The sequence below is a fragment of the Balaenoptera borealis genome (genome assembly GCF_965194805.1).
Source record: "Balaenoptera borealis genome assembly, chromosome: 17".
Lineage (NCBI taxonomy): Eukaryota > Metazoa > Chordata > Mammalia > Artiodactyla > Balaenopteridae > Balaenoptera > Balaenoptera borealis.
Window position 1 is genome coordinate 59,965,639 of NC_138876.1, and position 25,756 is coordinate 59,991,394.

At 39.6% G+C, this 25,756-nt stretch overlaps 1 protein-coding gene across 2 annotated transcripts in view; it reads left to right on the top strand.

Moving 5' to 3' along the window:
- TPD52 (tumor protein D52) overlaps window positions 1–25,756 on the top strand; it is a 123,475-nt gene that overhangs the window by 36,845 nt on the left and 60,874 nt on the right. The gene's annotated exons all lie outside the window — the stretch shown is intronic.

Here is a 25,756-nt window from a genome sequence, read left to right on the forward strand (position 1 = left end):
ACCCTGAGCTTGTTTTCACTTGCCACTCACTGATAGGGTTTTGATATGAGTCTGCAAGCAATTGATTTACTATGGTCTCTGTGCAGTCAAACCTCTCCGCTAATGATAATCTGTATTTGCAGCCGCTCCCCGGGGCTACCATCACCTCCTCAGCTCCACCTCAGATCATCAGGCATTAGATTCCCATAGGGAGCGCGCAGCCTAGATCCCTCACATGTGCACTTCACAGTAGGGTTTGCACTCCTATGAGAATCTAATGCCACCGCTGATATGACAGGAGGCGGAGCTCAGGCGGTAATGTGAGCGATGGAGAGTGGCTCTAAACACAGATGAAGCTTCGCTCGCTCGCTCGCCGCTCCTGCTGTGCGGTCCGTGGATTGGGGACCCCTGCTATAAAGGATAACCTCATATATGATGGAAGTATAGCAGTAGGATAAACTCCTGGAAGTAGAATTGCTGGATTTTAAGGGCTATATTTTAACATTTTTGTAGATATCATCAAATACCAGCAAAAAATATGCACTAGTGTAAGTCTTCAGTAGTGAATCAGAGTGCCTGTTGTCTGTCATCCCAGTATTATCAAACTTTCCTCGTAGAAGTTTTCTTTTTCTTACTGGTTTAAATGACATCTTAATATTAAGGAAATTAACTCTTTACCTGTCACGTAGTCCAAATACCTGCTCGGTTTGTTATTTGACTTTTGACTTTGTTTATGGTAGACGTTTCCAAATAGAAGTTTTAAATCCTCATGAGGTATCATTTGTCCATCTTTTCTTTTATGGCTGAGTTTTCTGTCATTTTGGAAAGTCCTTTCCAATCCAAGATTAATTTTGGAAAAAATTCACTCGTGATTTTTTTTTTTGTAAATGGAAGAAATGAACAATCAAATATTGTTTTCATCCAGAATATTTTTTTAAATAAATTTATTTATTTATTTATTTTTGGCTGCATTGAGTCTTCGTTGCTGCGCGTGGGCTTTCTCTAGTTGTGAGTGGGGGCTACTCTTCATTGCAGTGCACGTGCTTCTCATTGTGGTGGTTTCTCTTGTTGCGGAGCACGAGCTCTAGGCGTGTGGGCTTCAGTAGTTGTGGCACAAGGGCTCAGTAGTTGTGGCTCATGGGCTCTAGAGTGCAGGCTCAGTAGTTGGAGCACACGGGCTTAGTTGCTCTGCAGCATATGGGATCTTCCCGGCCCAGGAGTAGAACCCGTGTCCCCTGCATTGGCAGGTGGATTCTTAACCACTGTGCCACCAGGGAAATCCTGGAATATTTTTTTTTTTTAATTTTTATTTATTTATTTATTTAGTTTTGGCTGTGTTGGGTCTTCGTTTCTGTGCGAGGGCTTTCTCTAGTTGCGGCAAGTGGGGGGCACTCTTCATCGCGGTGCACGGGCCTCTCACTATCGTGGCCTCTCTTGTTGCGGAGCACAGGCTCCAGACGCGCAGTCTCAGTAGTTGTGGCTCACGGGCCTAGTTGCTCTGTGGCACGTGGGATCTTCCCAGACCAGGGCTCGAACCCGTGTCCCCTGCATTGGCAGGCAGATTCTCAACCACTGTGCCACCAGGGAAGCCCCTGGAATATTTTTGAGTGTAAGGAATTATTGAGGTAGGGAATCAAGCTTTATGATATATATTTTTCCTAATGGCTGCCATGTTGTTCCCAGAACTGTTGACTCAACTGTCATTTCTTTGCTTCTGCAGCTAGCTATCCTGATGAAATCAAATAATTATCTTTAGTTATTGATGAGACTTTCTTTAATAAATGTATATAGGCTTAGAAGAATTTATTTGCAGCAGATTGAAATTGATTTGAATAAAATGTGTGTCCAGCCCTAGCATGGCTCCATTTTTTGTGAGGAGAGAATTTTACTTGCCTAATTAGAGAAAAAGAACCACACGAGCTCTGTACCCATGTTGTCATACACATCTTCTGAGTTTACAAGTAATTAGATTTTGTGAAGATGTGACTATTCTGTCAATTTTTTTGTCATTCAGTCGATTTCATTTTACAGTTATATTCATGCCTTTATAAAATGATTATCAAATTATCAAAATATACGTCAACAAAGTGAAAGTGCAAAAAGCAGGAAGAATGTAATCTATCAAAAACATTCAAGCCATCAAGTTGAAATTAAAAGCTGGAGGGTATTAAAATGTTTCAGGTTGTATCAAAAGATTCTTTAAATTTACAGTTGGCTGGTGAATCAATTAGTTGACAATGGTTTCTACTCGTGAATTTCTTTTATTTAAAATTTCTTTTAATGTGCTATCTTGAATGAAAATATTCTGAAGAATTTAAAAGCAAATTTTAAACTTTTGTTTTCAGAAGTATTGTTTCATTGTTTTAGTCAGAGAGAAATAATGACTATTTAAAATCCATTTGGGAAGAACAGAGAAGGTTTGCAAAAAGCATCTCAAAAGGTTTCAAAATAAAAACAAAAACAAATTAAAGAAAAACCCTTTCCCTTTGGAAGAGAAGAATAAAACCTGAAATAGTAATGAATTCTGGCATTTTGGATAGCACACTTTCCCCTTTCTCAAAATAATATAAAATTTATATTCTTGTGTATGGATACAGATTTGTGCTCAGGCGTTCAGAAATCAGAGCAAAATGGAAGCAGTATCAGAATTGTCTAAATAAACAGAATACAATTGTTTAATAAAGCAAACATCAAACATGTAGGAAAATTTTGATTCTATAAATATGAGTGTGAGCATTTGATTTTATCAGAACTGTGCAGAACTCAGCTTATCTGTGCTTGTGTCACCATATTGATACTGGCTCTTCGTTTACTTAGTGTGGTCTTCACAGTTATGTATGGCTTTATTTCCTAGAGTGAATACATACTACTTGGTGTGACTCTTCAGGACAGCCAATGAAGAGTGCTCATTTCCTTCTGACATACTCACATGGACCAGGGGTGGTGATTCTGGGATGGGATTTGTTTCTTTTTTATGGCCATGCTGTGTGGCTTGTGGGATCCTAGTTCCCCAACCAGGGATTGAACCCAGGCCCCGACAGTGAAAGCGCAGAGTCCTAACCACTGGACTGCCAGGGAATTCGGTGGGATGGGATTTCTTAACTGAACTAATAGAGCCTACTGCCATCAGTGATTTTACGTAGACACTTTGCTGTATCACCTTAGAGATTGTTACAAGTCCAAGTTCGTACTGCTCACTGCACGACAGACCAATAAATCAAGAGGTGAGGTGTTGGGGCAAGGAATAGTGACTTTATTTGGAAAGCCAGCAGACGAAGAAGATGGTGGACTAGTGTCCCAAAGAACCATCTTGCCCATGTTTGGATGCTAGTGTTTTTTGTTTGTTTGTTTGTTTGTTTTAATAGAACAAAGAGCGGGGAGGTGAGGACGTAAAGTAAAAAAGTGATAAGTTGTTGCAAATATTTCCTGGTTCCAGCCAGACTCCAGAGGGGATGTGTTAATTTCTTCCTTCTTATAGCCATTCACAGGTGGGCCTGGTCAGGATGTTTCCTGTGAGCTGAACAAAGGTATTTTAGCTTAACACTCAGGCATGGGAGGCAGAGTTCCCAGAGACCGAGAGGGGCCATTATGTATACTTGAAGCTATAGGCAACATCCTTTTCATGATTAACTTGTAGCAAAAGCAGTAGAATACAAAGGATAGAGTAAAAGAAATGTATCCAATATGGAGTCAGATTTGTTCTTCCCTATTGCAAGATGGATGATGTTTAATAGATTACCTTTAAAACTTGCTGTATTGTCATATTTCATATTTAAACTTGTAACCATTTCAGCAGTCTTTAAACTAAAATTGGGATGACATCACAGAAATGAACAATTTTTAAAATGCTGTATTTTATTGATTCTAAAATTGGGATACATACCATAGTCAGTGGCATCTGAGATTAGGTGAAATGCAGAAATCTTTTTTTTTTTAATCAAAAGGACATTAATTTTGAAAAATGTTGACTTCAAATCTCTCAGAACTTTTGGCCTGCTTATTAATCACTGCTTGGAAAAAGAAATACCCATATCATGTCTCCCTTCCGGTTGCACTAGGTTTGCATCTTCATCTCTACCCGAGGCTCTGTTGCTCCTTACTCAGCCTCTCCCTGTTTTGAATCTTCACTCTTCCATTTTTGATAAACTAATATTGCTGAGTCCAGAGGTTCTTGACTCAGTTGCACGTTAGAATTACCAGGGGACCTTTTAACAAGGACTGATGTCTGGCCCAGGTTGAGAACCATTGTTTCAGTATGTGAAACATGCCTGCACGCCTTCCTTGCCCATAGGTCCCTCTCTAGTTTTTGTCTAATGTTTTATCTCCGCTTCTCCTGCAAAGTTCTACCAAAGAGAGGGCAGCTCTCATAGTCTATTTATTTATTTATTTATTTATTTATTTGATTGCACTGGGTCTTAGTTGCGGCAGGCGGGCTCCTTAGTTGTGGTTCATGGGCTCCTTAGTTGCGGCTTGCCTGCTCCTTAGTTGCAGCATGTGGGCTCCCTAGTTGTGGCAGGCGGGCTCCTTAGTTAATGGCTCACTGGCTCCTTAGTTGTGGCATGTGAACTCTTAGTCACGGCATGTGTGTGGGATCTAGTTCCCCGACCAGGGATCGAACCCCGGCCCTCTGCATTGGGAGCTCGGAGTCTTATCCACTGTGCCAGCAGGGAAGTCCCTCTCTTAGTCTTCAGTTCCTCACCTTTTGGTCTTGTTCAGCTCATGGAATGAGACTTCTTTTCATCATTTACCTGAAGTGCTGTTGCCGACATCACCAGTCACCACCTGCTTGCTACTGATTTTTCCTTCCTTATTTTGCTGGGTGTTTCTGTTGCGTTAGACACCTCTGCCCATTCCTTTTTTTTTTTTAACATCTTTATTGGAGTACAGTTGCTTTACAATGGTGTGTTAGTTTCTGCTTTATAACAAAGTGAATCAGCTATACATATATATATATATCCCCGTATCTCCTCCCTCTTGCATCTCCCTCCCACCCTCCCTATTCCACCCCTCTAGGTGGTCACAAAGGACCGAGCTGATCTCCCTGTGCTATGTGGCTGCTTCCCACTAGCTATCTATTTTACATTTGGTAGCGTATATACGTCCACGCCACTCTCTCACTTCGTCCCCGCTTACCCTCCCCCACCCCGTGTCCTCAAGTCCATTCTCTACATCTGCATCTTTATTCCTGTCCTGCCCCTACGTTCTTCATAAGCATTTTTTTGTTTGGTTTTGGTTTTGGTTTTTTTTTTGCTGCCCATTCCTTTTCTTGAAACTCTATTTTCTATTCTTTCTAGGTGTTGAGCTTTCCCAGAGCTCCTCCTACCTCCTTAACCAGGACCTAAAGACTCTAGATTCTCTGTCCATCTCTTAAAGATACGTTTCCCTGCCCCCTTGCATATTCTCTTTCAGAGAGTTTATACATTCTCACATTTTCAGCTACCATTGTGTGCTAATGTAAACCTATTTCCTTGGTTATTACATCAGTATCATAATCTTCTTTCCAACTGCCCAGGCAACATATCTACTTGGATAGCCCATGAACTTGACCAAAATGGAATTAATTTTTCTCTAAATCTGTTTAACCTCCCATGTTCTTTTTCTTAGCTGGTGGCAGCACCATCTACCCAGTCTTCTGTGTTAGAAGTCGGAGAGTCATCCTTCTTTCTTTTATATACCATCATCTTATAAGGGCTGTAAATTTTATGCCCTAAATATTTCTCAGCATTAATCTTTTTCTCTATCACAAACCACCAGGCCCCTCCCTAGCTCAGGACCTCATCCTCACTTGGATACTGCGGGTCTCCTCACTGGTCTCCCTGCCTCTGGGCTTCTCCCTCTCAAATTGCTGCTCCGTAATCACCAGAAGGACTCATTTAAGATGCAGATCTGAACTGTTACCTCTCTACTTTCCGTTCCCATTCCCACTCTCATTGTCTTTCTTGAATCTCAGCTGGTACCCTCCTGCCCAAAGGACCTTAATGGTGCCCCTGACCACTATACTTGCCATGCTTGTTCCTGGCCTGCTGTTCACTGGCCTATAGGCACAAGTCAGAATTCTCAGCCTGGCACTGAAGGTTCCCCAAACCTTACTTTCTCATCAACCAGTTTACTTATTGTCCTTAGAACTGTCATGACCTTTTTTGTTGCCATTCATTCAGCCCAAATGCTGCTTCCAGTTCATTGCCTTTTTCCCTCTGTGCATTCTTGGTTTAATCTGATTTTTGTGTTGTTTTGAGACGCAATGGGTTGTAATAGAGAAAGCCATAGTCATGATGTGAGACCTGATTCCTAGTTCTCACGAGATTATAGCCGAATTAAATAATTGATTTGATTTTCAGTTTTCTCATCTATAAAATGGTAATGGTAATAAAACATAATTGCCCAGGGATTTTTTTTTTTTGGAAGCGTTAAGTGAGATAGTGTATTGAAAATACAAGGGAAATTTGTAAAGTAGAAATAATAATGATAAACATAATTTATTTATTATTAATTCTAATTACTAATAATTGAAAAAGACTTATTATCCATAGCTCTAGGAACTCAGTTGGAAATCAGTAAAAATCTTCCAAATGAAAAAAGAAAAGGAAAGAGTCAGACTGAAGCCCTGTCTATAATCCTGGCTGCCTGTGTGAATTCAAGAAGACAAAGTGATCAACCAATGCAGGTTTAGTGTCTTCAAGACGAAGTCTTGGCTTGATTTGTTTTGGAATTAATTTTAGGCATTTGTACTGGAATGAAATGCTAGTAGGAGCTCTTCGTAACAAATGTACAGAGTTCCTGGGGGAGATAATTGTATTACATTTTCCGTGGCTCCTGAGGTCTCAGAGGATTCCTTTGGCTGATCTGTTCGGGCTTGGCTACTTTTATACAGTGTATTTGTTAGTTTTGCAGTGTGGTGTTCATGAGGATTGATGACTGCATTAAGTAAGAGTAAACCTGAGACCTTCTGAGAGCTCCTTATACAAACCTCCAGTCAAAATCCCCAGTCTGTGTGATCATAATCTTTTAACTGAATTGAATAATGTGGCCTCTTCTGCTGCACAAAGAAGAGAAGGGTTCTGTCACCTCTTGTGCATTTGGGGCTCCTGTCACATCTTGTCTTTTCTGGGGCCATGAAAGGGTGGCAGTTTTGCCTTGTTCACCTGAAATAACCCTTAGTTTTAAATTGATTATCTGTTCTTAGTGGAAAATGGTAGAGTGTTGATTTTAGTCATCTTGGTAATAATCTTGTACCTGGCTGGGTATATTCACAAATTTGTGTGGGTAGAGGAAGAGAAAACCAACAAAAATCAATTTGAATGTTTATTTTAGTGCAGATTTTTTGTATTATTTATTTATTTACTTATTTAAAAAATTTTTTGATACAGCAGGTATCTTATTAGTCATCAATTTTATACACATCAGTGTATACGTGTCAGTCCCAATCACCCAATTCATCACACCTCCCCCCCCCACCCCCCCCCCCCACCGCTTTCCCCCCGTGGTGTCCATACGTTTGTTCTCTACATCTGTGTCTCAATTTCTGCCCTGCAAACCGGTTCATCTGTACCATTTTTCTAGGTTCCACATATATGCGTTAATATACGATATTTGTTTTTCTCTTTCTGACTTACTTCACTCTGTATGACAGTCTCTAGATCCATCCACGTCTCAACAAATGACCCAATTTCATTCCTTTTTATGGCTGAGTAATATTCCATTGAATATATGTACCACATCTTCTTTATCCATTCATCTGTCGATGGGCATTTAGGTTGCTTCCATGACCTGGCTATTGTAAATAGTGCTACAATGAACATTGGGGTGCATGTGTCTTTTTGAATTATGGTTTTCTCTGGGTATATGCCCAGTGGTGGGATTGCTGGATCATATGGTAATTCTATTTTTAGATTTTTAAGGAACCTCCATACTGTTCTCCATAGTGGCTGTATCAATTTACATTCCCACCAACAGTGCAAGAGGGTTCCCCTTTCTCCACACCATCTCCAGCATTTGTTGTTTGTAGATTTTCTGATGATGCACATTCTAACTGGTGTGAGGTGATACCTCGTTGTAGTTTTGATTTGCATTTCTCTAATAATTAGTGATGTTGAGCAGCTTCTCATATGCTTCTTGGCCATCTGTATGTCTTCTTTGGAGAAATGTCTATTTAGGTCTTCTGCCCATTTTTGGATTGGGTTGTTTGTTTTTTTAATATTGAGCTGCATGAGCTGTTTATATATTTTGGAGATTAATCTTGTCCATTGCTTCGTTTGCAAATACTTTCTCCCATTCTGAGGGTTGTCTTTTCATCTTGTTTATGGTTTCCTTTGCTGTGCAAAAGCTTTTAAGTTTCATTAGGTCCCATTTGTTTATTTTTGTTTTTATTTCCATTACTCTAGGAGGTGAATCAAAAAAGATCTTGCTGTGATTTATGTCAAAGAGTGTTCTTCCTATGTTTTCCTCTAAGAGTTTTAGAGTGTCCAGTCTTACATTTAGGTCTCTAATCCATTTTGAGTTATTTTTGTGTATGGTGTTAGGGAGTGTTCTAATTTCATTATTTTACATGTAGCTGTCTAGTTTTCCCAGCACCATTTATTGAAGAGACTGTCTTTTCTCCACTGTATATCCCTGCTTCCTTTGTCATAGATTAGTTGACCATAGGTGCGTGGGTTTATCTCTGGGCTTTCTATCTTGTTCCATTGATCTATGTTTCTGTTTTTGTGCCAGTACCATATTGTCTTGACTACTGTAGCTTTGTGGTATAGTCTGAAGTCAGGGAGTCTGATTCCTCCAGCTCCGTTTTCTTCCCTCAAGACTGCTTTGGCTATTCGGGGTCTTTTGTGTCTCCATACAGATTTTAAGATTTTTAGTTCTAGTTCTGTAAAAAATGCCATTGGTAATTTGATAGGGATTGCATTGAATCCATAGATTGCTTTGGGTAGTATAGTCATTTTCACAATATTGATTCTTCCAATCCAAGAACATTGTATATCTCTCCATCTGTTGGTATTATCTTTCATTTCTTTCATCAGTGTCTTATAGTTTTCTGCATACAGGTCTTTTGTCTCCCTAGGTAGGTTTATTCCTAGGTATTTTATTCTTTTTGTTGCAGTGGTAAATGGGAGTGTTTCCTTAATTTCTCTTTCAGATTTTTCACCATTAGTATATAAGAATGCAAGAGATTTCTGTGCATTAATTTTGTATCCTACAACTTTACCAAATTCATTGATTAGCTCTAGTAGTTTTCTGGTGACATCTTTAGGATTCTATATGTATAGTGTCATGTCATCTGCACACAGTGACAGCTTTACTTCTTCTTTTCCAATTTGTATTCTTGTTATTTCTTTTTCTTCTCTGATTGCCATGGCTAGGACTTCCAAAACTATGTTGAATAATAGTGGTGAGAATGGACATCCTTGTCTTGTTCCTGATCTTAGAGGAAATGCTTTCAGTTTTTCACCATTGAGAATGATGTTTGCTGTGGGTTTGTGGTATATGGCCTTTATTATGTTGAGGTAGGTTCCCTCTCTGCCCACTTTCTGGAGAGTTTTTGTCAGAAATGGGTGTTGAATTTTGTCAAAAGCTTTTTCTGCATCTATTGAGATGATCATATGGTTTTTCTTCTTCAGTTTGTTAATATGGTGTATCACATTGATTTGCGTATATTGAAGAATCCTTGCATCCCTGGGAAAAATCCCACTTGATCATGGTGTATGATCCTTTTAACGTGTTGTTGGATTCTGTTTGCTAGTATTTTGTTGAGGATTTTTGCATCTATATTCATCAGGGATATTGGTCTGTAATTTTCTTTTTTTGTAGTAACATTTTTTTTGTTGTTTTAAAGGGATCACTATTTATTTATTTATTTATTTATTTAGGCTGTGTTGGGTCTTCGTTTCTGTGCGAGGGCTTTCTCTAGTTGCGGCGAGCGGGGGCCACTTATCATCGCGGTGTGCGGGCCTCTCACTGTCGCGGCCTTTCTTGTTGCGGAGCACAAGCTCCAGATGCGCAGGCTCAGTAGTTTTGACTCATGGGCCTAGTTGCTCTGCGGCATGTGGGATCTTCCCAGACCAGGGCTCAAACCCGTGTCCCCTGCATTGGCAGGCAGATTCTCAGCCACTGCGCCACGAGGGAAGCCCTGTAGTATCCTTGTCTGGTTTTGGTATCAGGGTGATGGTGGCCTCATAGAATGAGTTTGGGAGTGTTCCTTCCTCCGCAATTTTTTGGAAGAGTTTGAGAAGGATGGGTGTTAGCTCTTCTCTAAATGTTTGATAGAATTCACCTGTGAAGCCATATGGGCCTGGACTTTTGTTTGTTGGAAGATTTTTAATCACAGTTTCAATTTCATTACTTGTGATTGGTCTGTTCATATTTCCTATTTCGTCCTGGTTCAGTCTTGGAAGGTTATACCTTTGTAAGAATCTGTTCATTTCTTCCAGGTTTTCCATTTTATTGGCACAGAGTTGCTTGTAGTAGTCTCTTAGGATGCTTTGTATTTCTGTGGTGTCTGTTGTAACTTCTCCTTTTTCATTTTTCATTTTATTGATTTGAGTCCTCTCCCTCTTTTTCTTGATGAGTCTGGCTAATGGTTTATCAATTTTGTTTATCTTCTCAAAGAACCAGCTTTTAGTTTTATTGATCTTTGCTATTTTTTTTGTTTCTATTTCATTTATTTCTGCTCTGATCTTTATGACTTCTTTCCTTCTGCTAACCTTGGGTTTTGTTTGTTCTTCTTTCTCTAGTTCCTTTAGGTGTAAGGTTAGATTGTTTATTTGAGATTTTTCTTGTTTCTTGAGGTAGGCTTGTATAGCTATAAACTTCCCTCTTAAAACTGCTTTTACTGCATCCCATAGGTTTTGGATCATCGCATTTTCATTGTCATTTGTCTCTAGGTATTTTTTGATTTCCTCTTTGATTTCTTCAGTGATCTCTCGGTTATTTAGTAACATATTGTTTAGCCTCCATTTGTTAGTGTTTTTTTTACGTTTTTTTCCCTGTAATTCATTTCTAATCTCATAGCATTGTGGTTAGAAAAGATGCTTGATATGATTTCAGTTTTCTTAAATTTACTGAGGCTTGATTTGTGACCCAAGATGTGATCTATCCTGGAGAATGTTCCGTGTGCACTTGAGAAGAAAGTGTAATCTGCTGTTTTTGGATGCAATGTCCTATAAATATCAATTAAATCTATCTGGTCTGTTGTGTCATTTAAAGCTTCTGTTTCCTTATTTATTTTCATTTTGGATGATCTGTCCATTGGTGTCAGTGAGGTGTTAAAGTCCCCCACTGTTATTGTGTTACTGTCAATTTCCTCTTTTATAGCTGTTAGCAGTTGCCTTATGTATTGAGGTGCTCCTATGTTGGTTGCATATATATTTATAATTGTTATATCTTCTTCTTGGGTTGATCCCTTGATCATTATGTAGTGTCCTTCCTGTCTCTTGTAACATTCTTTATTTTAAAGTCTATTTTATCTGATATGAGTATTGCTACTCCAGCTTTCTTCTGATTTCCATTTGCATGGAATATCTTTTTCCATCCCCTCGCTTTCAGTCTGTATGTGTCCCTGGGTCTGAAGTGGGTCTCTTGTAGACAGCATATAGATGGGTCTTGTTCTTGTATACATTCAGCGAGACTGTGTCTTTTGGTTGGAGCATATACTCCATTCACGTTTAAGGTAATTATCGATATGGATGTTCCTATTACCATTTTCTTAATTGTTTTGGGTTTGTTTTTGTAGGTCCTTTTCTTCTCTTGTGTTTCCCACTTAGAGAAGTTCCTTTAACATTTGTTGTAGAGCTGCTTTGCTGGTGCTGAATTCTCTTAGCTTTTGCTTGTTTGTAAAGCTTTTGATTTCTCCATCGAATCTGAATGAGATCCTTGCCGGGTAGAGTAATCTTGGTTCTAGGTTCTTCCCTTTCATCACTTTAAGTATATCATGCCCCTCCCTTCTGGCTTGTAGTGTTTCTGCTGAGAAATCAGCTGTTAACCTTATGGAAGTTCCCTTGTATGTTATTTGTCAGTTTTCCCCTACTGCTTTCAATAATTTTTCTTTGTCTTTAATTTTTGCCAATTTGATTACTATGTGTCTCGGCGTGTTTCTCCTTGGGTTTATCCTGTATGGGACTCTCTGCACTTCCTGGACTTGGGTGGCTATTTCCTTTCCCATGTTAGGGAGGTTTTCGACTATAATCTCTTCAAATATTTTCTCGGGTCCTTTCTCTCTCTCTTCTCCTTCTGGGACCCCTATAATGCAAATGTTGTTGTGTTTGATGTTGTCCCAGAGGTCTCTTAGGCTGTCTTCATTTCTTTTCATTCTTTCTTCTTTATTCTGTTCCGCAGCAGTGAATTCCACCATTGTGTCTTCCAGGTCACTTATCCGTTCTTCTGCCTCAGTTATTCTGCTATTGATTCCTTCTAGTGTAGTTTTCATTTCAGTTATTGCATTGTTCATCTCTATTTGTTTGTTCTTTAATTCTTCTAGGTCTTTGTTAAACATTTCTTGCATCATCTCGATCTTTGCCTCCATTCTTTTTCCGAGGTCCTGGATCATCTTCACTCTCATTATTCTGAATTCTTTTTCTGGAAGGTTGCCTATCTCCACTTCATTTAGTTGTTTTTCTGGGGTTTTATCTTGTTCCTTCATCTGGTACATAGCCCTCTGCCTTTTCATCTTGTCTATCTTTCTGTGAATGTGGTTTTTGTTCCACAGGCTGCAGGGTTGTAGTTCTTCTTGCTTTTGCTGTCTGCCCTCTGGTGGATGAGGCTGTCTAAGAGGCTTGATGGGAGGCTCTGGTGGTGGGTAGAGCTGACTGTTGCTCTGGTGGGCAGAGCTCAGTAAAACTTTAATCTGCTTGAGTGCTGATGGGTGGGGCTGGGTTCCCTCTCTGTTGGTTGTTTGGCCTGAGGCAGCCCAACACTGGAGCCTACCTGGGCTCTTTGGTGGGGCTAATGGCAGTCTCTGGGAGGGCTCACACCAAGGAGTACTTCCCAGAACTTCTGCTGCCAGTGTCCTTGTTCCCACGGTGAGCCACAGCCACCCCCCCACCTCTGCAGGAGACCCTCCAACACTAGCAGGTAGGTCTGGTTCAGTCTCCCCTGGGGTCACTGCTCTTTCCCCTGGGTCCCGATGTGCACACTACTTTGTGTGTGCCCTCCAAGAGTAGAGTCTCTGTTTCCCCCAGTCCTGTTGAAGTCCTGCAATCAATTCCCACTAGGCTTCAAAGTCTGATTCTCTAGGAATTCCTCCTGCCGTTGCCGGACCCCCAGTTTGGGAAGCCTGACGTGGGGCTCAGAAGCTTCACTCCAGTGGGTGGACTTCTGTGGTATAAGTGTTCTCCAGTCTGTGAGTCATGCACCCACCAGTTATGGGATTTGATTTTACTGTGATTGCGCCCCTCCTACTGTCTCATTGTGGCTTCTCCTTTGTCTTTGGATGTGGGGTATCTTTTTTGGTGAGTTCCAGTGTCTTCCTGTCGATGACTGTCCAGCAGCTAGCTGTGATCCTGGTATTCTCGCAAGAGGGAGTGAGAGCACGTCCTTCTACTCTGCCATCTTCATTCCTAATCCTCCTCATTGGTTTTCAAAGCCAGGTGTTTGGGAGGGTCATCTGTCTTGTGCAACATCTAGGGTGTTGGGGTGCCTGATGTGGAACTCAAATCCCTTGCTCCTCAGGGCACTGTACCTTTGTGATCCCTCCTGATGGTGGATCATTTCTGCTGGGGTGTGGGTTTATACTTGAGCTTATATTTCTGCATCTCTTAGCCATCTCAGTGCTTTCCTCTTACCCTTTGTTGTGGACGCTCTGATCTCCACTCTCAGGTACCTTTCTGAAGGAATTATTCCCTTTGTAGTTATAGATTTGGGAGCAGGTTCATGGGAGGAGGTGAGTTCAGGATCTTTCTTTGGTGCCATCTTGAACCATCTACACATTGTTTTATAGTATTCACTGAAGAAGGTCAAATGACAGTTTCAATAAAACTACAAACTATCTTTAAGTTTAAAGCTGCTCTTCACTTCTATATATATGTTGTGTTTAAGTTCCATCAGTATCTTTTAGGAAGAACACTCTTTGACATAAATCACAGCAAGATATTTTTTGAATCACCTCCTAGAGTAATGGAAATAAAAACAAAAATAAACAAATGGGACCTAATGAAACTTCAGAGCTTTTGCACAGCAAAGGAAACCATAAATAAGACGAAAAGACAACCCTCAGAATAGGAGAAAATATTTGCAAATGAAGCAACGGACAAAGGATTAATCTCCAATATATATAAACAGCACATGCAGCTCAATATTAAAAAAACAAACAACCCAATCCAAAAATGGACAGAAGACCTAAATAGACATTTCTCCAAAGAAGACATTCTTTCTCCAAAGAAGCAAATGCCCATCGACAGGCAAATGGATAAAGAAGATGTGGTACATATATACAATGGAGTATTACTCAGCCATAAAAAGGAATGAAATTGGGTCATTTGTAGAGACATGACTGGATCTAGAGAGTGTCATACAGAGTGAAATAAGTCAGAAAGAGAAAAACAAATATTGTATATTAACGCGTATATGTGGAACCTAGAAAAATGGTACAGATGAACCAGTTTGCAGGGCAGAAGTTGAGACACAGATGTAGAGAACAAACGTAGGGACACCAAGGGGGGAAAGCGGTGGGGCGGTGGTGGTGGTGTGACGAACTGGGAGATAGGCATTGACATGTATACACTGATGTGTATAAAATGGATGACTAATAAGAACCTGCTGTATGAAAAAAAAAATGTTTAAAGTAAAAAAAAAAAAATCTTTTACTGAATCAACCTGTAATTCAATCTATTCATTATTTTATTTAAAAATATTAATTTAATTTTGATTTTGTTAGTTTAAGATGCATCTGTTGAATTCTTATTATATGTATGGTGCAAAGTATGTAAATTCCCATCTGTTGCCAAAATTTTCTTGCAGGCTATCACTTGTCTTTTAACTTATGTTTTATTCTGAGTTTCAATTTGTAGTAACCAAATTTGTCAGTCTTTTAGTAACTTTTGAGTTTTATATCTTAGAAAAGTCATCACTCAAATTATGAAGGTATCTCCTGTAGTTTTTCTAACATTTTTACTGAGTATATTTTTTCATGGTTTAAATAGCTTTTTATTCCATCTGGAATTTCTGGCCTGAGTTAAGGAATGGTTTATCGTTTCTCCACTGATACTGACCTTTGTCATATATTAAATTCCTTTGTATGCAAAGATCTGTTTATTCTTGTGCCAGTAATGTGCGGGTTTATAAACTTTTTTTTTGAACTATACATGATTTACAATATTATATTAGTTTCAGGTGCACAGCCTAATGATTCAGTATTTTTACAGATTACATGCCGTTAAAAGTTATCATACGATAACAGCTATAATTCCCTGTGCTGTACAATATATACCCTTGTTTCTTATCTGTTTTATACCTAGTAGTTCATAGTTCATAACTCTTAATCCCATTCCTCTAATGTGCCCCTCTCACCCTCCCTCTCCCCACTGGTAACCACTGGTTTGTTCTCTCTATATATGAAGTACTGTGTGGTTTTAATTACCATACAAAGCTCCTAGTTTTTAAATTTTAGAAAAGTGTTCGGGACTTCCCTGGTGGTTCAGTGGTTAACAATCCGCCTTTCAATGCAGGGGATGTGGGCTCGATCCTTGGTCGGGGAATTAAGGTCCCACATGCCACGGGGCAGCTAAGCCCATGCGCCACAACTATTGAGCCTGCGCGTCTCAACCAGAGAGCTTGCGTGCCTCAACTACAGAGCCCTCGCGTGCCTCAACTACAGAGCCCTCGCGCTCTGGAGCCTGTGCCCCACAACTAGAGAGAAGCCCGCGTGCCTCAATGAAGAGCCCGCACCCTGCAACTAAGACCCAATGCAGCCAAAAATAAATTTTAAAAAAAAGGTTACATTTTCTTTTACATGGTGTAAGACAAATTTTACGTGAACAGCAAGGGATAAAGTGAAAATTGAAATTCCTTTCTTTAACCCATTCACCATAATCTCCCTTCCCATTGTTAATTACGGTTAAATTTTTTCACTTTTTTTTTCCAGAAAACGTTTATCCATGTTGCAGTACATTCACTTACCCGTGGGTAAAAATGTTTACAAATGGGATCGTATTATACATACTATATTTTATTCTTTACCTTGCTTTTTAAAAAGTGATGGCTTTATTGAAGCCATGGGTTCTGAAGAGGCTCAATTACTGAAAAGTTCCGAGGTTCTGAACCAAAGTGAGTTGTCTTTAATCAACACTCGCGAACTACTTACTGTGCCGGTTGAGGCCAAAGGTCAATGTTACTACGCTGTTATTGGAGGGAGGGGCGCACCTGCCAGGTCATCCCAGTGTTAAGAAGCCCCTCACATGCGTAACGTTCTTAGATGCTCAAAGACAGGCTTTGGTACTGAGACTAAAGACCTCGTGTACTCAAGAATCATCACAGCTTCTATTGGACATATTTTCTTTTTGGAATGAAGGGAAATTCTCCCATTTTTGAGCCATTCTTTTATGTCAGTTCTACAAAATTGCATGTAACTTTATAAATATTTTTAAAAGATACAGTTTCATAAATATTTAATATTCTGCTAATTTGATTTTGAATTGTAAATGTCAAGTATTCTGTTTTGGGGGTTTTTATGTTTTATTATACTTTGTTAAAAAGGAAAAAATTGTGCATTTTTAGAATGTTTTTATGAGTCAATTTAACATACTGAAAATAAAAATTAAAAAAAAAAGTAATGGCTTTATTGAGATAAAATTCTCATACCATACAATTCACCCATGTAGTGTATAATTCAATGGGTTTTAGTATATTCTTATACTTACGCAGTGTTTATCACAATCGGTTTTAGAATACCAACACAAAAGATACCCCTTACCCATTAACAGTTACTATTCACCTCCCCCGACCCCCTGCCTTCAGCCCTAGGCAACACTAATCTGCTTTCTGTCTCTATATATTTACCTATTCTGGACATTCCATATACATGGATTCATACATATATGGTCTTCTGTGACTTCTTTTGTGGCTTCTTTCACTCAGCCTGATGTTTTCAAGATTCAGCCACGGTATAGCATGTATCAGTACTCACTTCTTTATTGTCAAAAGCATTCCATTGTGTGGATATAGCACATTTTATCTATCCATTCATCAGTTAATGAGCATTTGGGCTATTTCCACTTTTTGGCTATTTTGAATACTCATGTACAGTTGTGTGAATGTATGTTTTAATTTCTGTTGGGTATATATGAGGGCAATTGCTGAGTCATCTGATAACTCTGTGTTTAACCTTTTGAGGAACTGCTAGTCTGCCTTCTACAGTGACTACACTGTCTTACATTCTGACTAGCAGTGTATGAAGATTCTATATCTTCACCAACACTTGTTATTATCAACTTTTTGATATTTGGTAGAACTCACCAATGAAGCCATTTGGGCCTAGGCTTTTCCTTGTAGTAGTAGTATTTTGATTACTAATTCAATCCCTATACTTTTTAAGAGTTCTTCTCACACTTTCTATTTATTCTTGCTTCAGTTTCAGGATTTTGTGTTTTTCCAGGTATTTGTCCATTTCTTTCTTTCTTTTTTTTTAAAAATTTATTTTATTTTTTATTTATTTTTGGCTGCATTGGGTCTTTGTTGCTGTGCGCGGGTTTTCTGTAGTTGTGGCGAGTGGGGGCTACTCTTAATTGTGGTGCACAGGCTTCTCATTGTGGTGGCTTCTCTTGTTGCGGAGTATGGGCTCTAGGCATGCGGGCTTCAGTAGTTGTGGCACGCGGGCTTCAGTAGTTGTGGCTCGTGGGCTCTAGAGCTCAGGCTCAGTAGTTGTGCTGCACGGGCTTAGTTGCTCCATGGCATGTGGGATCTTCCTGGACCAGGGCTCAAACCCGTGTCCCCTGCATCAGCAGGCTGATTAACTACTGCGCCACCAGGGAAGCCCAGTATTTGTCCATTTCATCTAAATTATTTAACTTATTGGAATATAGTTCATAGTATTTCTTTATAATCCTTTTTATTGGTATTTCCATGGTTGGTAATAATGACCTTCTTTCATTCCTCGTTTTATTTCTGCCTTGCTTTTTTTTTTTTATAGTGGGTAATGTGAAGACTTCAGATGAAATAGATTGAGAAACTGATTGGAAATTGAATGCAAACTAAGACCACTTGAGTGTTACTGAAATGAATAGCCCAGTTTGCTTTTTTTTTTAAAGAAATTCACGTTCTTTTTTTTAAATTTATTTATTTATGACTGTGTTGAGTCTTCGTTTCTGTGTGAGGGCTTTCTCTAGTTGCGGCAAGTGGGGCCCACTCTTCATCGCGGTGCGCGGGCCTCTCACCATCGCGGCCTCTCTTGTTGTGGAGCACAGGCTCCAGACGCGCAGGCTCAGTAATTGTGGCTCACGGGCCCAGTTGCTCCGTGGCATGTGGGATCTTCCCAGACCAGGGCTCGAACCCGTGTCCCCTGCATTGGCAGGCAGATTCTCAACCACTGCGCCACCAGGGAAGCCCTGCCTTGCTTTTTAAAGCTTTATATTTTAGAAAAATTTCCATAAAGTCCTAACTAATTTTTTAACAACCACATACTATTTTATAAATAACCTATTTATGACCATTAACATTTATAAATAATGCCTCAATTAGTATCCTTCTATATATTTTGGTGTATTTTTGGTGATATTGTGTGTCTGAGTGTTCTTAGTTGAATTTGCTAGGTCAAAGGATTGTCATATTCATTATTAGTAGATATTAACAAATTCATAGAATTTTCACCAGTCTACATGAAAGATTTTCTTTTCAGTCTTTCCAGCACTGAGAATAATCTTACTTTTTCATATTTGCCCCTATGATTTATGAACATTTTTATCTTATTTTGATTTATACTTATTAATGGGGTTAAAGTTTTTTGTCATATATTGGCTATTTACATTTATTTATCTATAATGAACTTTATATCTTTTCCCCTTTTTGTTGGGTTATTAACGAGTTTTTTGTTATATTAAGGAAATTAGACTTTGACATATGTCTTCTAAGTATTTTTTCCCCCATTAGTAGTTTCTTTTACCTTTGTTGGACATTTTTACCATATAGAAGTTTGACATTTTTATGTGGTCAGACTTTTCCACCTTTTCCTTTCTCCTTCTGGCTTGGTATCAAGTTCATTTTCTTAACCACTGTTCATTGCTGCCTCCCGTGTAATTAGGCTCTTTTAGGCTTGAAGAAACCAATATGCTTGGTTTACCTCGGTTAATGTGTTTTACTATAAACATTCATAGAGAATAGGAAGAATAGGATCAGCCACATAATCAGGTTGTGTCTTTGGAACATAGCAGTAGTCCAGGAGTTAGTCTGTAGTCTGTTCTCTGCAGGTTAGATGAATAGAAAATCCAGAAACCGTCTCCTTAGAGACTGTGTTCCACAGTGATGGTCCCTCCACCTTTTCTGATGCTTAAATGACTTGATCTTTCTCCTCTGCTTGCTGGCTTCTGTGCTCTCATTGCTCTGCTTATTGTCATCTTTCTTTATGCCATTGTGGTCTCTGTTCTCATGACTGACTCTCTCGTTGTCTCCATTTTAGCCTCCCGCTCAGAAAAAAGATCAGACTGGTTGGTCTGGTCACACTGTTCATTGTAAGCCACCCCAGATGGGTGGAGATTTTCTGTCAAGCTTGTCTTACATCTGCAGATGGGCCTCTCTTTGCACTTGGGGCAGTCTCCCTAACCGATCAGCTATGGCTTCAAATGCGGGGTCCAGTGAGAGAAACTAGGGCAGGCTCTGTGCTTAAAAAAGTTTGAAAGCTTGAAAAGGTGCATGTGACAGGAATTTTGAAAAACCAGAGGGAGCATAAGTGACAGGCACCTTGCTTGACTTGGCTTGTGAAATATGTAGCAAGCCAGTCACCTGTTCTGTAGGAAGCAGGTGCACCCCTAACCCCAGATGCTATCAGTGCCCTCTATGAGCTCACATCAGTGGAGAAGATGTGACTCAGACATGACTCATCCTATCGGGGAGTAGAGGAAATTGGGCACTTGGCAAAACTAAGCCTTTGGAGTGGACCCTGTTATGCGTCTGAATTCAGGCAAGTCTTTGAAAAAAGACACCATTTTAGAGGCCTTGGAGAATGGAGTCTCTTTGACAACAGGTGTGAGGTTATAGATGGAGGTGTGGTAGAGGACAAGGCATTCCCCGGAGAGGGGATATCTGAACAGAGGCAGCAGGAAGCAGAGGAAGTGCTGACTCCCTGGGTTTCTGAGTCTGAGTTAGGGAGGTTAAAGATGGGGAGAGGTCAGTTAGTGTCCAGACTCTTTGAGACAATGCTTGGACTTCATTTGATAAGCAGTGGGGAGCTATTGAAAGGTTTAGGGTTGGGCAGTGACACTTGTTTGTACATTCATTCAACAAATATTTATTCATGTCAGACACTGCACCATGTGCAAAATAAACCAAAAAAGAAAAAAAATATTACTCTTGTATAACTTATGTTCTAGTGGGGGAGAGAGTCATTAATCAGTATGCATAATAAGTATATTATATAGTATGTTAGGTAATATATACTATTGACAAATTAAATAGAGCAGGATAATGGGACTGGTTATGTGTGTATGTGGGTTAGGAAAGAGCGTAGTTGTGATTTTAAATAGGTGGTCAAGGTAGGCTTCAGCGAGCAGGCAGCAGATGATAGAACCTAGTACATTAGAGAGAAGAGTCCAGGAATCCAGGTCCTATGGCATTGAATGGGGAGAAGGACCGAAGAGTCTGGAGGCAGGAAGATCACCTGTGTGAACTGATTTGATGCATCAGTTTGGAGGTGGAATTTCTTTTCCACTTGGTGTATCTTTTTGCCTTAGCAAAGAAGTCCATCAGTTAACTAGCCTGATAAAATCTCCTTTGTTTTTTTAAATTTAGGAGAGATACAATTTTGAAACTAGTGTTATTGTTTATTGCCAGGAGTTCAGTGTTTCTCTAAGTGTATTTATTGACTACTCATATCAGAATCACTTGCAATACCAGTTAAAAATAAACATGCCTGGGCCCTGCCCATGGCCTGAATTTGAAAGGTAGAGGGGATAATGGTTAAGAACACAAGCTTGAGTTAGTCTATTTGGGTTCAAATTCTGAATCTGACTCTTACTTGGCTGGGCGGTCTTAGGCAAGATATTTAATGTTTCTGTACCTCAGTTTTCTCATCTGTACAGTGGGAATATTGCTCATGGTAAGGATAATATCTATTTCATAGCATTGTGAGAATTAAATACAGTTGACTGTTGAACAACACAGGTTTGAACTGTGCAGGTCCACTTATATGTGGGTTTTTCAATAAATATAGTACCTGTATTTTCATTTTACAGATGTTTAAATTAACTAGGTGGGAGGAAGAATTCTGTGTTCAATTAGACATCACAATAGGTGGAATCAAAAGAACTAGGCTTGAATCCTGATTCTATTTAAACTGTTTCAGCTTCCTGCCTTGGGTGAGTCATTTTCATTTCCTTTGCTTTTGAGGCAGATTTTTGTGTGTGTGGGGTCCGTCGCCCTTAACTCCCGCTTTATTCAAGAGTCAGATGTCAATTCATGTGAAGTGTTTAAACACTGCTTGTCATATCGTAAGCCTTTAATTTCAGACACAATTGTTTTTGTTTTTACTGAATCATAATGTCTGAAGGTGAGGCCATTAATCTTCATTTTTATAGATACCCTGAATGACTCATTTACCCATGTGCTGTATTGTTAATAATTGCAAAGCTATAGTAATAATGCTTGGTGACTTTTGTTAGAATATGGGTCAGTTAATGTCAATTTTCCAGATAAGAGTGGTTTATTTAGTAACACATGCTGTTGTTTACTGGGTGCATATGCTAAGCATGTTCCAGGCTGTTTGCAGCAACCCTAAAGGGGTAGGTAGATATTAACCCAGTTTTACAGTTGAGAAAATTGAGGCTTATGCTGGTGAAGAAACTTGCCAAAGGTGAGACAGCCAGTGAGCTGTGGAATTGTCATGGATCTCCGGCTCTGCCCAACTCCAGAGCACTTGCTTCTTCCATGAAATCAGCTTCTAGCTGCTCAGCCTTTTAATCTTGCAAGTGGATACTTTTTATGCCCAGATATTTCCAGTGATCCTGGTATTCACACCTTTGTCTAGTCACCTCCTGCAACAAGGTACCAGGTGTAGAATATGGCAGAAATGATATGTGATGTCACTTCTGAGATGAGGTTCTAAGGGTCTGGCTTCTGTCTGTCTGTCTGTCTGTCTCTCTTTCTTGATCTCTTGCTCTGGGGGAGTTCGCTGCCCTGTTGTGAGCAGCTCTTTGGAGAGGCCCACGTGGGGAGGAACTAAAGCCTCCTGCTAACTGCTGTGTGAGAGAGCTCAACCCTCCAGCCCCAGTCAAGCCTTTGGATGTTACGGCCCCAGTTGGTACCTTGCCTGCGACGTCATGAGAATCCCTGAGTTAGAACCACCCGGCTCAGCTGCTTCCTGATACCTGGCCTTCAGAAACTGTGAGATAATGAATGGTTGATGTTCTAAGCCACTGAATTTGGGGGTAATTTGTTAGACAGCCTTAGATAACTAGTACATTTTGCAATTTTACTATGAACTTCTGAGTTCTACCCCTTCATCCCGACATCCTGTTGCCCCTCTGTGTCATCCACACTATTCCCAGGTGCGTATTTCACTGGTTGCCTACTTTACTCCTTTGTTAGGCTTGTTTGTTATCTAGATCATCTCTGCTCCCTTTCTCCTCACTGAGTATGTTATTGACTGAGTCCCCGGTGCTATTTTCTAGCAAGTCTGTCACTGTAGCACTCAGTAGAGCACTCAGTGAACGTCAGCTGGCCAGGTGGCTGAGGGCCGTGGACTGACTCATCCTTGTCTGGGATCCTTTACTCATCCATGTGATAAGCGGGCCTCCACCAGCAGCCAGAACGGACCTTGATCCAGGTAGTTTCCCAGGGATAAAGATTCTAGTGTCTGTTGTTAAAACTGTATGGGTTTTTAGATGGAAGTGCTGGGGACACCCCTTAGTCTTCCTGCTTCTCTCCCTCTGCTTGTTCTTAAGCAGCAGAGCCAACTCTAAAAAGAAAAGTCACTTTGGTTAGTGTTTCTGTTTTTGTTTAAAAGTAAGACAATGTGACAGAAAAATCATTAGGGCTTGGATCAGCTTATTTAAAGCAATAATCTTCCTATTAAGACAAATATCCCCGTGGTTTCTGGTCTTTGGGAGCTTTTCCTGGGTGTCATTCTCCCCCTCTGCAGTTATCACCCTTGGATTTCCAGTTCTCAAAATTTGGAGGCCAGATTTCTTTAGAGGTTTATCTTTCTAAATCAAATCCTCTTATGGAGAATCTAAATTTGGAATTGCTCTCTGTTTTGATCAACATGCCAGTTACATATTTAGAACACTCTTTACTGAAGATGCTGGGGCCATGTATGTCTTCTTAGAAATCCACAGAAAAGATTTAACTGAATTTTGCCAAGAATAAAAGACTTTAAGGATAAATGTAGGTGTTGAACTTGGTGTCCTACTTCTATGTTGAATAGATAGATATCTGTTTCTGGTTACTTCTAGAGAGATATTAGCCCACTAGCCAGTTCTGTGAGCCACCCTCACTTGTGGTGGAAGATTCTTTGAAGATGATAATGTTCTTCCATAAATTTTCAACATCTTTAGCTAGGAAGCAGGTACTCAAACCACTACAATTGTTTTCTTAAAAATACATGGGAGGAATTTAGAGCTGCTCAGGTGAATGTCTAGTTTGCATTAATAATGGAGCTTGATAATTAAGTCATCATTTCTTTTATCATGAACTCAGACCTGCTCTAAACATGCTTTCTGTGCTGGTCCTTCAGATACTTATGAAGCCTTCACAGTAGCCCAAGCAGATGAGTTTCAGTGCCCTGGGTGCTTTCCCATAGGCAGAGTGGCAGAGTAGGTGAAGTATGTTGTTTGTTTGTTTAATTAGTAAATTATTTTTTAGAACAGTTGTAGGTTTACCAAAATTGAACAGATAGTACAGAGAGTTCCCCTATTTCCTCCTCCTCCCCTTCCCGTTTCTCCTATTATTAACACCTTGCATTTGTGTGGAACATATATTGTAATGGATTAAGCAATATTGACACATTATTATTAACCAAAGTCCATAGTTTATACTAGGGCTTACTCTTTATTTCATACTGTTTGCTGGGTTTTGACAAATGCATAATGTCATGTATCCACCAGGACAGTATCGTGCAGAATAGTTTCACTGCCCTGAAAATCTTCTGTGCTCTGTCTCTTTATCCCTCCCTCCTGCTGAACCCTTGGCAACCACTGGTATTTTTACTATCGCCCTAGTTTTGGCTTTTCCAGAATGTGATACAATTGGAATCATACAGTATGTAACCTTGTCAGACTGGATTCTTTCGCTAAACAATGTACATTTAAGGTTCCTCGATATCTTTTCATGGCTCAATAGCTCATTTCTTTTTATTGCTGAATAATATTCCATTGTCTAGATGCACTACAGTTTATCCACTCACCTATTGATGGATATCTTGGTTGCTTACAATTATGAACAAGGCTGCTATAAACATCTGTGTGCAGGTTTCTGTGTAGATGTAAGTTTTCAGCTCCTTTGGGTAAACAACTAGGAGTATGATTGCAGGACCTGAAATAGGTTATTGGCCTGGTGATACCCTCTTGTTCCCCAGTGACTGTACACTTGCTGACAACGACCTCCCTACTGTGACAGCGTAACCAAGCTGCTGCAGGCCAGAAGGAGTGGCACAGTATATTTAAAGTGATGAAAGTGAAAAACCTACAGCCAAGAATATACTACATGGCAAGGCTTTTATTCATATTTGGTGGAGAGATCAAAAGTTTTACAGACAAGCAAGAGATAAAAGAGTTCAGCACCACCAAACCTGTTTTACAAGAAATGTTAAAGGGATTTCTCTAAGCAGAAAAGAAAAGGCCACAACCAGAAACATGAAAATTGTGACAGAAGAAATCTCATTGGTAAAGGCAAACATACAGTGAAGGTGGGAAATAATCCACACACGAAGCTAGTAGAAAGATTGAAAGACAAGAGGAGTAAAATCGTCTATATCCACGATAAGTAGTTAAGAGATACACAAAACAAAATGATGTAAAATACATTGCCAAAAACAGTAAAGGTTGGAGGAGGAATAAAAATGTAGCATTGTTAAAATGTGTTTCAACTTGAGATCAGCAACTTAAAATAGTCACATATATATTGCTATATATATAAATTGCTATATATAAACCTCATGGTAACCACAAACTAAAAATCTATAGTAGATACGCACACGCAAAAGAGAGAGGAATCCAAACATAACACTAAAGATAGTCATCAAATCACAAAGGAAAAGAGTGAAAAAGAAAGGAACAAAAAAGAACTGCAAAAACAACCTCAAAACAATGAACAAAATGGCTCTGACTACATACCTATCAATAATTACTTGAAATGTAAATGGATTAAATGCTCCAATCAAAAGATGCAGAGTGATGGAGATTCCTCTAAAGATTAACAATAGAACGGCCATATGATACAGCAGTTCCGCTCCTGGTGTTTATCTGAAGAAAACAAAAACACTAATTAGAAAAGGTAACACGAACCACTATGTTCATTGCAGCTTTATTTACAATAGCCAAGATCTGGAAGTAACCTAAGTGCCCATCAGTAGATGAATGGATAAAGAAGATGTGGGGTGGGTGTGTGCATGTGTGGGTGTGTCTATTACTCAGCCATGAAAAAAGAATGAAAT